Source organism: Oryctolagus cuniculus, chromosome 7 (genome assembly GCF_051225735.1).
Source record: "Oryctolagus cuniculus isolate XC-2025 breed Fujian yellow rabbit chromosome 7, ASM5122573v1, whole genome shotgun sequence".
Taxonomy (NCBI): Eukaryota; Metazoa; Chordata; class Mammalia; order Lagomorpha; family Leporidae; genus Oryctolagus; species Oryctolagus cuniculus.
In genome coordinates, this window is record NC_142873.1 from 115017745 (window position 1) to 115031433 (window position 13689).

At 44.4% G+C, this 13689-nt stretch overlaps 1 long non-coding RNA gene across 1 annotated transcript; it reads right to left on the bottom strand.

The window, feature by feature from the left end:
- Positions 1-765: 765 nt before the first annotated feature.
- Positions 766-9221, bottom strand: LOC149125697 (uncharacterized). Its single transcript, XR_016236755.1, has 4 exons — positions 8842-9221; positions 5589-5672; positions 4107-4297; positions 766-1176 (listed from the first exon to the last, which is right to left on the bottom strand). It is a non-coding gene; the product is annotated as an uncharacterized LOC149125697 (long non-coding RNA).
- Between the last annotated feature and the right edge of the window lie 4468 nt (positions 9222-13689).

Sequence of the window (13689 nt, forward strand, 5' to 3'; positions counted from 1 at the left end):
TGCGCGCGGTGGCCATTGGAGGGTGAACCAATGGCAAACGAAGACCTTTCTCTCTGTCTCTCTCTCTCTCACTGTCCACTCTGCCTGTCAAAAAAATAAAATAAAAAAAAAAGAAGAGGCTTCTCCAGGAAACAGAGCTTGCAGGCAGTAAGTTGTTTGGGGAAATGATCCTAAGTCCTATGAAGGAGGGCTGGAAACAGTGAAGGAAAATAGTTAACTTAGAGCTAATTATTGTGTTATTATTGTGTTGTTTCCTTCCAGGGGCTCCCTGGGTGTTACCAGGACCATTCGCGAATCTGCACAGGAAACACTCCAGAATTGCTGCGTGTGGGAAGGAAAAGGGTAGTATTTATGCATCAGCTCTTGCTCTCCATTGGTCATTGGCTGCCTCCTGCGATGTTAACATTCTTGTTTTTATATTTAAATCAGAGAAGCCCTGGTACAGAATGTGAGAGGTATATGATATCATCAAGTTACACTTACGTTAAGCTGGTTGCCATGGAAATAGCTGGAGTGAAAGATGAACTGAGAGGACAAGAGTCAGTGCACAAGGGGTTGCTTTCCTAACACGCAGAGTTAACCATGCCCAGTGAGACTGCCATGCTGTAGGGCACAGATCTCTGCTTCAAAGCAATTAGCCTATGGCTTTGTAATGATCAATGGTTTATAATGAGTGCAAACTTCTGTCCAACTTGGTGGCACAATAACTAGTACCAGTATATAATCTTAGGACCTCTCAATAAAACGAAATCACAAATTTTTAAATTACTGAGTAACTTTAAAAAAAGAATTTATTTATTTATTTGAAAGGCAGATTTATGGGGTAGGGGGAGAGACAGAGAGGGAAAATTTTCGACCCATTAGTTCACTCCCTAAATTGCCACAATGGCTGGAGCTGGGCTGGTCCAAAGATAGGAGCCAGGAGTTTCTTCCAGGTCTCCCACACAGGTACAGAAACCCAAGTTCTTGGGCCATCTTCTGTTGTTTTCCCAGGTGCATTATCAGGGAGCCGGATCAGAAGTGGAGCAGCCAGGACTCAAACTGGTGCCTACATGGGATGGCAGCATCGCAGGGCCCAGCTTTACCCACTACGCCACAAGGCTGGTCCCAGTGAATAAGTAACTTTATGGAGACCAGTCTGTTCTTCAAGCAGTTAATTGACTGTTCAGCAAAATCCTTGTGATGGAAAGAAATACAGTGCAAAAAAAGAGGAAGCGAGTTAGGTGGGTTGAAAACAAACTTGAGGTAGAGAAAGATATGATCATTCATGATCGTAAGAGAAAGGGATTATTTTAACAAAATAATTACATTTGGTGAAAATTTTCTTAAGCAACTTGACAAAAAATAAACATTATAAATATATATATGTAATAATTTTGTGAACCATTCAGTATATCATCTTAAATAAACTTCAGTGAACTTGTATTGCTAAAATCTATCTTTTAATCTCATTAGATTTCTCCAGTGACTGACTCCCTGATTCACTCAGAATAAAAGCAAATGTCCTTACATCAACACTTAAAAGTCCTATAAAATGGGGTTGCATCACCTGTCTGACTTCCTCTCCTCCTCTCCTCTTCCCCCATCACTCCCTCCATCTGGCTGGCCTCTATCAAGCACACACGGGCGAGGAGCTGTTCCACGGACTGCATCTTTTGCCAGGCATTCTTTCTCCCAATCTCAGCATGGCAAACTCCTACACCTTTGCAAGACTCTGCTCAAGTTCCTTCTTTCTATCAAACCTACTCTGAACACCCTGTTTAAACCGCCGCCCCCCCCACCCGCCAGGGGCCGACGCTGTGGAGTAGTGGGTGAAGCCGTTGCCTGCTGTGTTGGCATCCCATATGAGTGCCAGTTTGAGACCCAGCTGCTCTACTTCCAATCCAGCTCTCTGCTATGGCCTGGGAAAGCCATAGAAAATGGCTCAAGTCCCTGGACCTCTGCACCCACATGGGAGACCTGGAAGAAGCTCCTGGCTCTTGGCTTTGGATCACCCAGCTCTGGCCATTGCAGCCATTTAGGGAGTGAACCAGTAGATGGAAAACTTCTCTCTCTCTCTGCCTCTGCCTCTGCCTTTCAAATAAATAAGTAAATCTTTTAAAAAGAAAAAAATCTGCAGCCCCCTACGACTCTGAACTCCCGGTTCTTTATTCCACCCTACTTCTTTTTCCCTAGCACTCAATAACCTCTAAGAAATATATAATTCATTTCTTAAGTCTTTTGTTTATTTTCTTCTGCCTCACTGCTAGGTTGTGAGTTCCACCAGGGTATGGAACTTTGTCTTTTTCATTCATATGTGTATCCCAAGCACCCAGAATGGTGTCTGGTACATAACAGGTACTCCATAAACACTTGTTGAATTAAGTATCATGAAGCCCTGGAGATAACAGTGCACTTCACAGTGTGAAGGTCATGGTCATTAATCCATTCCCTGAACATGGATTAGGCAGCGACTAAGAGACAGGCATATAAAACTGAGGTGTAGTTCTGCTCCTGAGAGAGCTCCCAGGCTAGCGTGCCCTCAGACAATTAAAGAGCAGAGGCATGAGCTCTTGGGCATGAGCCTGCATGGTGGCTGTAAGGTCAGGAGGTGTGGGGTGGTTGGAGGAGACAATACTACAGCCAAGTTTTCATTTAGAAAGCAAGGTTTCTAAACAGTGATGGGGAAAGCATTGAGCTAGGCTTTGTGCACATACAGTTTATCATGTGTCAGCTATAGAAATGGAAGTCAGCCCAGGCTTATGTTTGATCTTGAAAAATCATTTAGAATCAGTATGGGATGAGCGCTTTTCATAAATTTAGTATTTGCCTTCTACAGCCCTTCATTTCTCCCCGAGAGAATGGATTCTAAATGAATAGACAGGCATAGAACTTGCTGTGTCTCTCCCTCAGTAAAGGAAAGAGACCTCAGAACTCAATTTATGTTTATGAATTCTCCTTCTCTACAAGATTTTGTATTTTTTGGCAAAGTCATACTTCAATTGTTTATTTTTAGTCTACTTTTTATTTTTAAAAAATTATGGTAAAATGCACACAACATAAAACTTACCCTCTGTCTTATTCCTTACTGTGTTGGTATAACACAACACCACAGCTGCATAATATATTTTTAAAAGAAGGAGAAGGAGAAATAATAATGTAATTCTTACAGCTCTGCAGACTGGAAAGTCCAAGGCTGAGGGGCTGTATCTTGTGAGGAACTTCTTGCCACATTATAACATTCTGGAAGGCATCCCATGACGAGAGAGTGCACTGGCTCAGGTCTCTTCCTCTTCTGACAAAGCCACTAGTGGACACCACACTCTCCTGACCTCCTCTAACCTTCATTCCCTTCCAAAGATCCCTTCTCCAAATAACATCAGCATATGACTGTGGAGGCTAATTTTCCAATACATGAATGTTGTACATATTCAAACCATAGCACGTCTTAACTATTTTTAAGTATACAGTTCAGTGGCTTTAAGTGCATTTTCACTGCTTTGCTATCATTTCCATCATTCATCCAGAACCATTTTCTTCTTATGCAACTCTTTGTGTTCATTGAACACTAATTCCCCATTCTTCATCCCCTAGCCTCTGTTAATCACAATTCTACTCTGTCCCTAGGCACTTAATAAAAGGGGAGTCACGTAGTATTCATCCTTTTGTGGCTGGCTGATTTCACATGGCATAACTTCCTGTTACGGAATGTGTCCTTCCTTTTAAGTCTGAATAATATTGTGTTGTATTTATATACCATGTTTTGTTTATCTGTTTATTTGTTAATAGGCATTTGTATTGTTTCTATAATTTGGCTATTGTAAATAATGTTGCTATGAACATTGATTGGTATACAAGCATCTCTTTGGGTTCCTGCTTTTAATTCTTCAGGATTTATACCCAGAAGTGGAATTTCTGGATCACATAGTAATTCTATTTTTAATTTGTTCAGGGTAGAGATATACTATTTTTCCATAGCAACTGCACCATTTTATACTCCCACCCAAAACACACAAGTGTTCCAAATTCTCCACATACCTTCAAGACGTGTTATTTTCTGTTTTTTTCCTAAATTTTTTTTGAAAGTCAGAGTTACAGAGAGAAAGAAGAGACAGAAAAAGATCTACCATTTGTTGGTTCACTCCCCAGATGGTCACAACAGCTTGTTGGGCCTGGCAGAAGCCAGGAGCCAAGACTTCATCAAGGTCTCCCACGTGGGTGGTCAGGGTCCAAGTACTTGGGCCGTCTTCTACTGCTTTCCCATGCCGTTAGCAGAGAGCTGGATTGGAAGTGGAGCAGCTAAGACACAAATCAGCACCTGTATGGGAGGCCAGCATCATAGGCATCAGTGTTACCCACTATGCCACAATGTCAGCCCCAGAACAGAGAATCTCAAGAAGCTCATGATAGTGCGACAGACACATCAGCGAATAAGAGCACTGAACAGTACGTGGGATCCAAGAGAAGACTGCTGGATAGCAGTCACAAACTGCAAGTCATCTGTAGCCCAAGGAAATGTGGGCTTGAGTCAACGGCACTGTTAACTTTGAACTGGTTTTCACAAATTAATCTTAATTCTTGACTTCTCTTAAGAGAAAAGTCAGGATCTGGCCACGCTGAGTCAGAGTTCCAGAACGGCAGCAGTGGGCCAGAGCTGAGTCAGAGTCGGCCCTTCTAGAGGGAAAGGGGGAGATGAAGAACCTCTGAGAAGGAGATGGGGGGCGTGGGAGAGGGGTACAGACTCCAAGCAGAGGAGGTATTATTTTTTTGACAGGCAGAGTTAGACAGTGAGTGAGAGGCAGAGAGAGAGTTATAGACAGTGAGAGAGAGATAGAGAGAAAGGTCTTCCTTCTGTTGGTGCACTCCCCTAATGGCCGCCACGGCCAGCGCTGCACCGATCCGAAGCCAGGAGCCAGGTGCTTCCTCCTGGTCTTCCGTGCAGGTGCAGGGCCCAAGCACTTGAGCCATCCTCCACTACCCTCCTGGGCCACAGTAGAGAGCTGGACTGGAAGAGGAGCAACCAGGACTAGTACCTGGCGCCCCAACTGGGACTAGAACCCGGGGTGCTGGCGCCAAAGACGGAGGATTAGCCAAGTGAGCCACGGCGCCGGCACAGAGAGGGTATTTTAACTACAATCCTTATTTAACTAACCAGTCAACCCCGCACAAGTCCATGTAAACCCCAATAGTCCTATGCCCTATTTTGCATATAACAATGTTCAATGATCAAATAATTTTACCTGGCGAGCCGGCGCCGTGGCTCAATAGGCTAATCCTCCACCTTGCGGCGCCGGCACACCGGGTTCTAGTCCCGGTTGGGGCGCCGGATTCTGTCCCGGTTGCCCCTCTTCCAGGCCAGCTCTCTGCTATGGCCAGGGAGTGCAGTGGAGGATGGCCCAGGTGCTTGGGCCCTGCACCCCATGGGAGACCAGGAAAAGCACCTGGCTCCTGGCTCCTGCCAGGATCAGCGCGGTGCGCCGGCTGCAGCGGCGGCCATTGGAGGGTGAACCAACGGCAAAGGAAGACCTTTCTCTCTCTGTCTCTCTCTCTCACTGTCCACTCTGCCTGTCAAAAAAAAAAAAAAAAAATAATAATAATAATAATTTTACCTGGCTTCAAGGATGGCATATCATCCAGGCCCATCCATCTACCAGGCAGCTACTGGAAGAAAAGCACAGTCCTTCCTGGGGCTGCTGAGAGGAAAAGATAGAAGTCTGAATGATGCTGTTGGTACCCAACCTTAGAAAGCATGATGCAACAAAAAGATGATAAGCTACTTTTCCTTGGATAAAGTGCTTAACTATTCTGAGCCTTGGTTACCAGATATGTAAGCAGAAATAACAATTCTTATTTCAAAGGGCTGTTGTCTGGCTGTAAAGAAATAATGTATGTAAAATGCCTGGCACACAGTAGGAGCTCATTACTGCTGGCAGCTTTTCTTTCCCTTCCAAATAATGTCAGATGGATGTTGCATTAGTGTAATTAAAATGTAAGAAGTGCATTGGCAGACTTTCCTAACAACATATTGAGAGCAGCTTTTCAGTAGCTACCTTATGTGATTTCAGGGAATTGGGAAGGGAAAAGAAAATAAAATGCAGTTTGCTTTCCTGGAACAATTCAGGCCATGTTCAAGGCCTGCCAAGTGTAGCCCATAAGTCTACGCTTGCACTCATCTATTATTTCACCTCCATCTAGATAAAGTGATTTTCCTCCCACTCTTTGGCTATTGTATTTTTTAAATGGAAAATCTTTTGAGTCCCTGGCAATCATTTAGCTGACAGTTCAGATCTTAACATAATAACATTAGAAGCAGTTGTATGACACTTCCTGCTTTTAAAGCACTTTACAAATCTGAGCTAATTAGCATGAATGCTAACATGCCAGCCTTCAATGGATTAATACTACCATGATACTTTGTTTTTTTTTTTTTCAATAAAAATGAAGTGATCTTTATTCACTAGGGAAAAACAAGAAATGAGTGAGCTGTCTCCCCAGTGGATTCAAATAGAGTATAGTGGAAATACTATGAGACAGATGCCTTATTGACTGAATGTTCCCCTATCAACATCCATGAGGGTTTACAAGTATGGCATCTCCAGATAATTTTGTTTAGGATCAACAGAGGAAATAGCACATACTGATGGTGACAAGAAGGAATTTGTGAATCCAAGACAAAACTTTATCTTCAAAACATACTTTCTAATAACTATCTAGACTTTAGCATCCCAAAGAAACCGGAAAACCAACTACTTATTATTCATTCTATTTTTAAAAAGATTTATTTACTTATTTTGAAAGGCAGAGTTACAGAGAAGGGGAGGGAGAGGGAGAAAGACACAGAGAGAGAGAGAGAGGGGATCTTCCACCTGCTGGTTCACTCCCCAGATGGACACAACAGCCAGCACTGGGGCAGGCTGTTGCTAGGAGCCAGGAGCCAGGAGCTTCATCCAGGTATCCCATGTGGGTGGCAGGGGCCCAAATACTTGAGCCATCTTTCACTATTTTTCCCAGGCCATTAGGAGGGAGCTAGATTGAAGTGAAGCAGCCAAGACAGGAATCAGCTACCATATGAGATGCTGGCCTGGCTTCGCAGAAGGCAGCTTTACCCACTAGGCCACAATACTAGCTTCATTCCAAAACCAAATGAGAAAATATCAGCTCCCACAGTATTGAAAAATGCCCTATTCTTTCCATTGTAATACAAAAATATAGTAGAGTAAGTACAGAGTCAGAAAGACTTGCGTTGGAATCCCAGTTTTGGATTAGGGTCCCAGCTCTGGTACTCAGTTAGCTATTTAACCAGAACTCTCTGAATCTGGGTTTCCTTATCTCTGAAATGAGAGTGATCAGACTTGACAGGATTCTGGGAAGGCCCACAGGAGAGCCTGTCTTCCATGATAGCCAGGATGTGACAGGTGGTCGTGTCAGCCCCGACACGCCCTCTCTATGTCTCATCTTCCTCTTGCTCAAGTGTAAAGTCACTGGCGTTCATAGCTTGCAGAAAAGCAGAGAACCATAATAAATAAAAATTGTCCTCTATATAAGCCTTATATATTTTAAAGTATTTTTTATAATTTTTTATTTATTTGAGAAGTAGAGTTATAGACAGTGAGAAAGAGACAGAGAAAAGTCTTCCTTCTGTTGGTTCACCCCCCTAATGGCCGCAACGGCTGGTGCTGTGCCAATCCGAAGCCAAGAGCCAGGTGCTTCTTCCTGGTCACCCATGCGGGTGCAAGGGCCCAAGCACCTGGGCCATCCTCCACTGCCCTCCTGGGCCACAACAGAGAGCTGGACTGGAAGAGGAGCATTCGGGACTAGAACCCGGAGCCCATATGGAATGCTGGCGCCGCAGGCGGAGGATTAACCAAGTGAACCATGGCGCTGGCCCTATATTTTAAAATATATCACTACATTTTGAGAGAACCAGGAATACAAACAGAAGTTCATTTTCATGAGAAAAGTCTAAATGATGATCATCTGAAGACTTTCTTTTAACAAGATGAAGTTGTAGAGATAGCTCTCTTCAGTTTGGTTATTTTCCTCTTTTGTTCTTTTTGCTTTTCCTTGGTAAAAAGTGATGTGGAGCTTCTTGAAGCACACTTAAGAAACCTACAGACTGGACTGTTCTTTGAACATGCACAGTGGTCCAGCCCTAGGAAGGGGGCTCAGATTGTCTGACAGGGGACTGATACAACCACCAGGCTGTCAAATCGTTCTTTGTATTAAAAATTGTAAACCCATCTGCACTAATGTTTATAAAGCTCGCATCTGTAGGATCAGTGCATTCTCTTGTTTTGTGGGAAGATAAATCACAAAATCTGTAGGTTCCTTTCTGAGTGCGAGCCAGAACAAGGAAAGCTTGGCATGTTTCCAATAGAATGGCTTCAGGTCATGGGCTTTTGTGACTGTTCAAAAAATACTCAGGGCCTGCTGGGCAGCCAGTGCTGCTCTGAGCCACAGGAATAAAGTGATAAGCAGAGAAAAGTCAGTCTTCTCCTGGAGTTACCTTACAGTACTGGCAGTTTGGCTTATGGGATGGAAAATATTCTTCCATACTAGAATCAAAAACTTGCAATACTCCAGCTTTTTTCTCCTTGGGTAGCCCCAGGAGAGGCACTGGTTGTATTTACCAGTGTAAGCTTGATGGGGTCATTAACTCAGGCCTGAAAGTCTTTCATTTCTTTAAGTTAACTTGCATACCTCTGCTCTCATGAGGAGGGCTCTCCTTTTAACTGAAGACAAACGGATGTTATTTATCCACTGTTCTGAAAGGTCAACTTTCTATAGCCCCAAGAGCTAAAATCATTCACACACACACACACACACACGAGTAGTCTAGTATGAGGAGGAAACTAACCATACCTTTAAACATGGCCTTGGATAGAATTCCTGCTCTATCAACCTCTCATTCCATGTCCTTTAACAAATTAAAAACCCCATCTTGGTGTCGCTCCCCCTCTTCGTGGAGGAACGACACAGGACCCTGCGCTGTTCTTTCGTCTGCTCGGCCCTCCCCGGGTTTGCTGCTGGTTCTTCCCGGGTTGGCTACTGTCCCTTCCACCTCCGTGGAAGGGCGGTTCACCCTGGCCACTTTCCCCACTTCCGCAGGGGAGCGGCACACCGCCGGCCGGCTCTCTCGGGGGCTGCACAGGTGTTCCCCTTAGATGTTCCCCTTAGATGTTCCTGGTGCATGCCGTCTCTTTCCTCCTTTATAGTCCTCCTCTGCCAATCCCAACTCGGCTGCCCACACGCTGCTCTCCTCCAATCAGGAGCAAGTCCTACAGTTTATTGGCTGAACTGGAGGCAGCTGTGTAGAAGCTGTTTTCTCCTCTCCCAGCGCCATATTGTGGGAGAGCAGATGCATAGAATAAGTCTTAATTCCAGCAACTTAGTCTAGTCCGAGTTGCTCCCCACATCTTGGGGCCAGTGCTGTGGCAAAGTGTGTAAAGCCATCACCTGTGGTGCTGGCATCCCATATGGGTGCTAGTTCAAGTCCTGACTGCTCCTCTTCCAATCCAAGCTCCCTGCTAATGTTCTTGGGAAAAACATCATAAGATGGCCCAACGCCTGGGTTTCTGCAGTCATGTGGGATACCCAGAAGAATCTCTGGCTCCTGGCTTTGGCCTGACTCAGTCCCACCACAGTGCTGGCCCCACATTTTTATTCTTAATATTTAAACTTTTCTTTGTGACTTTAGTGACTGCATTAAAGATCTTTAACATATCACAGTAATAGCATATGTGAGTGATATTGTACTATTTTTTTAAGATTTATTTATTTATTTGAAAGTCAGAGTCACAGAGAGAAAAGGAGAGGCAGAGAGAGAGAGAGAGGTCTTCCATCCACTGGTTGACTCTCCAAATGGCCACATCAGCTGGAGTTGCGCCGATCTGAAGCCAGGAGCCATGAGCTTCCTCCAGGTCTCCCACGCAGGTGCAGGAGTCCAAGGATGTGGACCGTCTTCTACTGATGTCCAAGGCCATAGCAGAGAGCTGGATCAGAAGTGGAGCAGCCGGGACTCAAACTGGTGCCCATATTGGGTGCTGGTACTGCAGGCAGCGGTTTCACCTGCTATGCCGCAGCGCCGGCCCTGTGCTGTTTCTTGTATAGCATTAAGAACTTCATAATATTATATTTGCAGTGTTTTTCCTAGATTTTATTCTATTGTTGTCCTACTATTTATTTAACAGGTAGAGTTACAGACAGCGAGAGATAGAGAGACAGAGAGAAAGATCTTGCTTCCTTTGGTTCACTCCCCAAATGGCCGCAATGGCCGGAGCTGCGCAGATCTGAAGCCAAGAGCCAGGTGCTTCTTCCTGGTCTCCCATGTGGGTGCGGAGCCCAAGCACTTGGGCCATCCTCCACTGCACTCCCGGGCCACAGCAGAGAGCTGGACTTGAAGAGGAGCAGCCAGGACTAGAACCCAGTGCCCATATGGGATGCAGGCGGAGGATAAACCAAGTAAGCCAGGGCGCCAGCCCTTGTCCTACAGTTATGTTATAAAGTCTCACATTACATTGTTATTATTTTGTTTAAACAGTAAATTCTCTTTTAAAGACATTTAAATGGTAAGAACAAAAATCTTGCCTTCATATCTTATAGTTGCCATTCCTATGCTCTTCATTCTTTTATGAAGGTTCAGATGTCCATCTTATAAAACATTTCCTTTAACATTTATTGTATTAGAAGTAGCTTTGATAATGAATTCTTTCAGATTTTATATACTTTAAAAAGTCTTTAGGGGTGGGCCTATGGCCTAGCCGTTAAGGTGCCAGTTAAGACATGTGTCCCATAAGAGAGAAACTATGTTTGATGCCTGGTTTCAGCAGCTGACTCCGGTTTCTGGTTAATGCAGATCCTGGGAGGCAGGGGCGATGGGTTGGGAAATTGGGTTCCTGCCACCCATATGGGAGATTTAGATTGAACATTGGCTTGGCCTTGCCCCTGCCATTGCAGACATCTGAGGAATGAACCAGAGGATGGGAACTCTCTCATTCTCTCTCCCCATCTGTCTCTCTGACCATCAAAATGCAATCAATTTTTAAAAAATAAAAATCAAGTTAATTCCATCACTCTTTAAAAAAAAGAAGTCTCTCCCAGAAGAAGTTCCTGGCTCCTGGCTTCGGATCGGTGCAGCTCCAGCCGTTGCTGCCATCTGGGGAGTGAACCATCGGATGGAAGACCTTTCTCTGCCTCTCCTCTCTCTGTATAATTTTGACTTTCAAATAAATAAATAAATCTTAAAAAAAGAAGTCTCCATTTTTTAAAGATATTTTTACTAGGTATAGAATTCTAAGTTGACTTTTTTTTTCCTTTCAGCACTTTAAAGATGTGGCTTTGCTATCTTGTTTCCATGAATCTCAGCAAAACAAGTACTGTGCTTCTTATTCCTCTGACAAGGATCGCAATTCATCACTGGTTTTGAGTAATTTGTGATGGGTCTTAGAATACCTTTCTTTACATTTCTTCTGCTTGGATTTGTGTTAGTTTATAATTTTTTAAGTTGGGAATTTTTTCAGTTATTATTTCTTCAATTATTTTCCTGACCCCTCTAACTCCTCATTTTTCAGAGTTCCCAAAGTGTATTTGCTAGGCTCTTGTATATTGCTTTGATGATTCTCTGCTCATTAAATTTTTTTATTTCTGTGTTTCATTTTGGAGAAAGTTCCTTTGGTTATGCCTTTGAGTTCACTATTCATTTTTTCTGCAATATCTAGGCTGCCATTAATCCCACCCAGTGTGTTTTTCAACTCAGGCATTGTGGTTTTCATCTCTAGAATACAATTTCTTTTTTAAATTTGTCTTCCATGTCTCTGCTCAACTTTTAAACATGTATTATATTATTATAATAATTGTTTTAGGATTCTACTGTGGTGATTCTAACATTCGTGTTAATATGAGATAAATTGCAATGGATCTTTTTATTGCTTTTTGTGGGTCATACTTTCCCACTTGTTTGCATGTCTGGTACTTGGAAGCTAGACACTGTGAATCTGACCTGCTTGGGAGCTGGATATTCTGCCTTCCTATAAATATTCTCAAGGTTCATGGTGGGGTTGGGGGAGGGTGTAATTAAGTTACCTGAAAGCAGTTTGATCCTTTCAGATTGTGTCTTTCAGATTTGTTAGGCAGGGCCAGAGCAGCGCTCCACCTAGGACTAATGATTCTCCATCACACAGACAATATGTTATATATTTCTGTTAGCTGTCACAGAGCACACTGAACACTGGAGTAAGGAAAAAGGTTTATTGGGGAAAATGCAGCAGACCGGAGGGAAGGGGCAAAGAGGGAAAAGGAAAATAAGAGAGAAAGAGGAGAGAGGAGAGGAGAGAGGGGAGTGAGGGAGGAGAGAAGGCTAGAGAGAGTAAGCTGGAGAGAAGAGCCAAATGCACCAATATTAGCCATCACAAAAAAACACCGAACACCAGAGTAAGGGAAAGGGTTTATTGGGGAAAACTCAGGAGACTGGAGGAAGGGCGAAGAAGGAAAAAGAGAGAAGGAGACTGTAAGAGAGAGAGACAGAGAGGAGAGAGAAGAGAGATGAGAGGTGGAGAGGAGCCAAGAGAGAGAGCCAAGGTAGCACGTGTTCAGGAACAGGCCCTTTTAAAACTTTGCCCGAGGGTGGGCAGTGGAGTAGGAGCAGCGAATCCTATTAGGATGGGGGTGGAGCCTGACAACAGAGTTGGGCCATGTGGCCACCTGGCTTTCAGCAATGGCGGAGGGGGCTAAAGCTTGGGATGTAAATCAGGGTGTAGATGGTGCCATAGATGAAACTGGCGTCCAGTTTCCTAACACAGTACCCTTCAGACTGAGATTTTCCATCCGGCCAGAAGAGTAGCCACCATTCCTGGCTTTACTCAGGAACAGACACTAATCTTTTCCATGGGTACTTCTCTGTGTATCCACACTTCCTTGAAGTTAGAGACTTTCTATCTTGTATTCCCCCAAATCTAGAGCGCCGCTTTCAGAATCTGACCAATCATCGAACTCTTCCGAAGTATGGTACAGGGGCGGAGTTCACTCCAGCTAAGCCGCCCCTCCTCTGTGATCCCCTATGAGCCCCGAAGTCTTGCCAGGAAGCTTATTACCTCGCCTTGAAATCGCCTGCTTGAGCGGCTCTTTGAGGGCAGACGCTGAGTCCATCTTATTCAATGCCATTTCCTCAGCACAGGAGGAATGCAACAAGTATTTCTGAAATACTAATTCATTCTGCTTCCAAACTACTTGATGAGAAACATGGGTCTTGCCACAAGTCCCAGGGTTGCAGGCCTGTAGAACGGGACAGTTTAAACAGACCAGGCCTCTGGAGTTCACCTGAAGGTGAGGGTGCAGCATCATCCTGTCGGGTGGGGTTAGCCTAGACCCTCAGAGAGCCAGGTCCACATCAATCTAATTAGCCCAGAGCATAGTGTGGGGTATGTTGGTCGAGGGGTTGAGGACAGACTTCATATTATCGTCTCTGGGGAGGGAGGGCTTGAAATGACTTGGGGAAACTGAATTCTGGCCAGGCCCTTCCTTGCTTCCACTGATGCCTGGGCTGGACCTGAAAACTCTTCATTGCTGCAGTGCAGGCGACACTGTTCACACGGTAGTGCATGTTCCGGGCTAGCAGGCATCTTTCTCAATGCTGTGATGTGTATCCAGGCAGTCCTGCCGGGCTCCCCATCCCCGCCTGCTCCGTAAAGATCAGTGATAGGCACCTTCATTTCA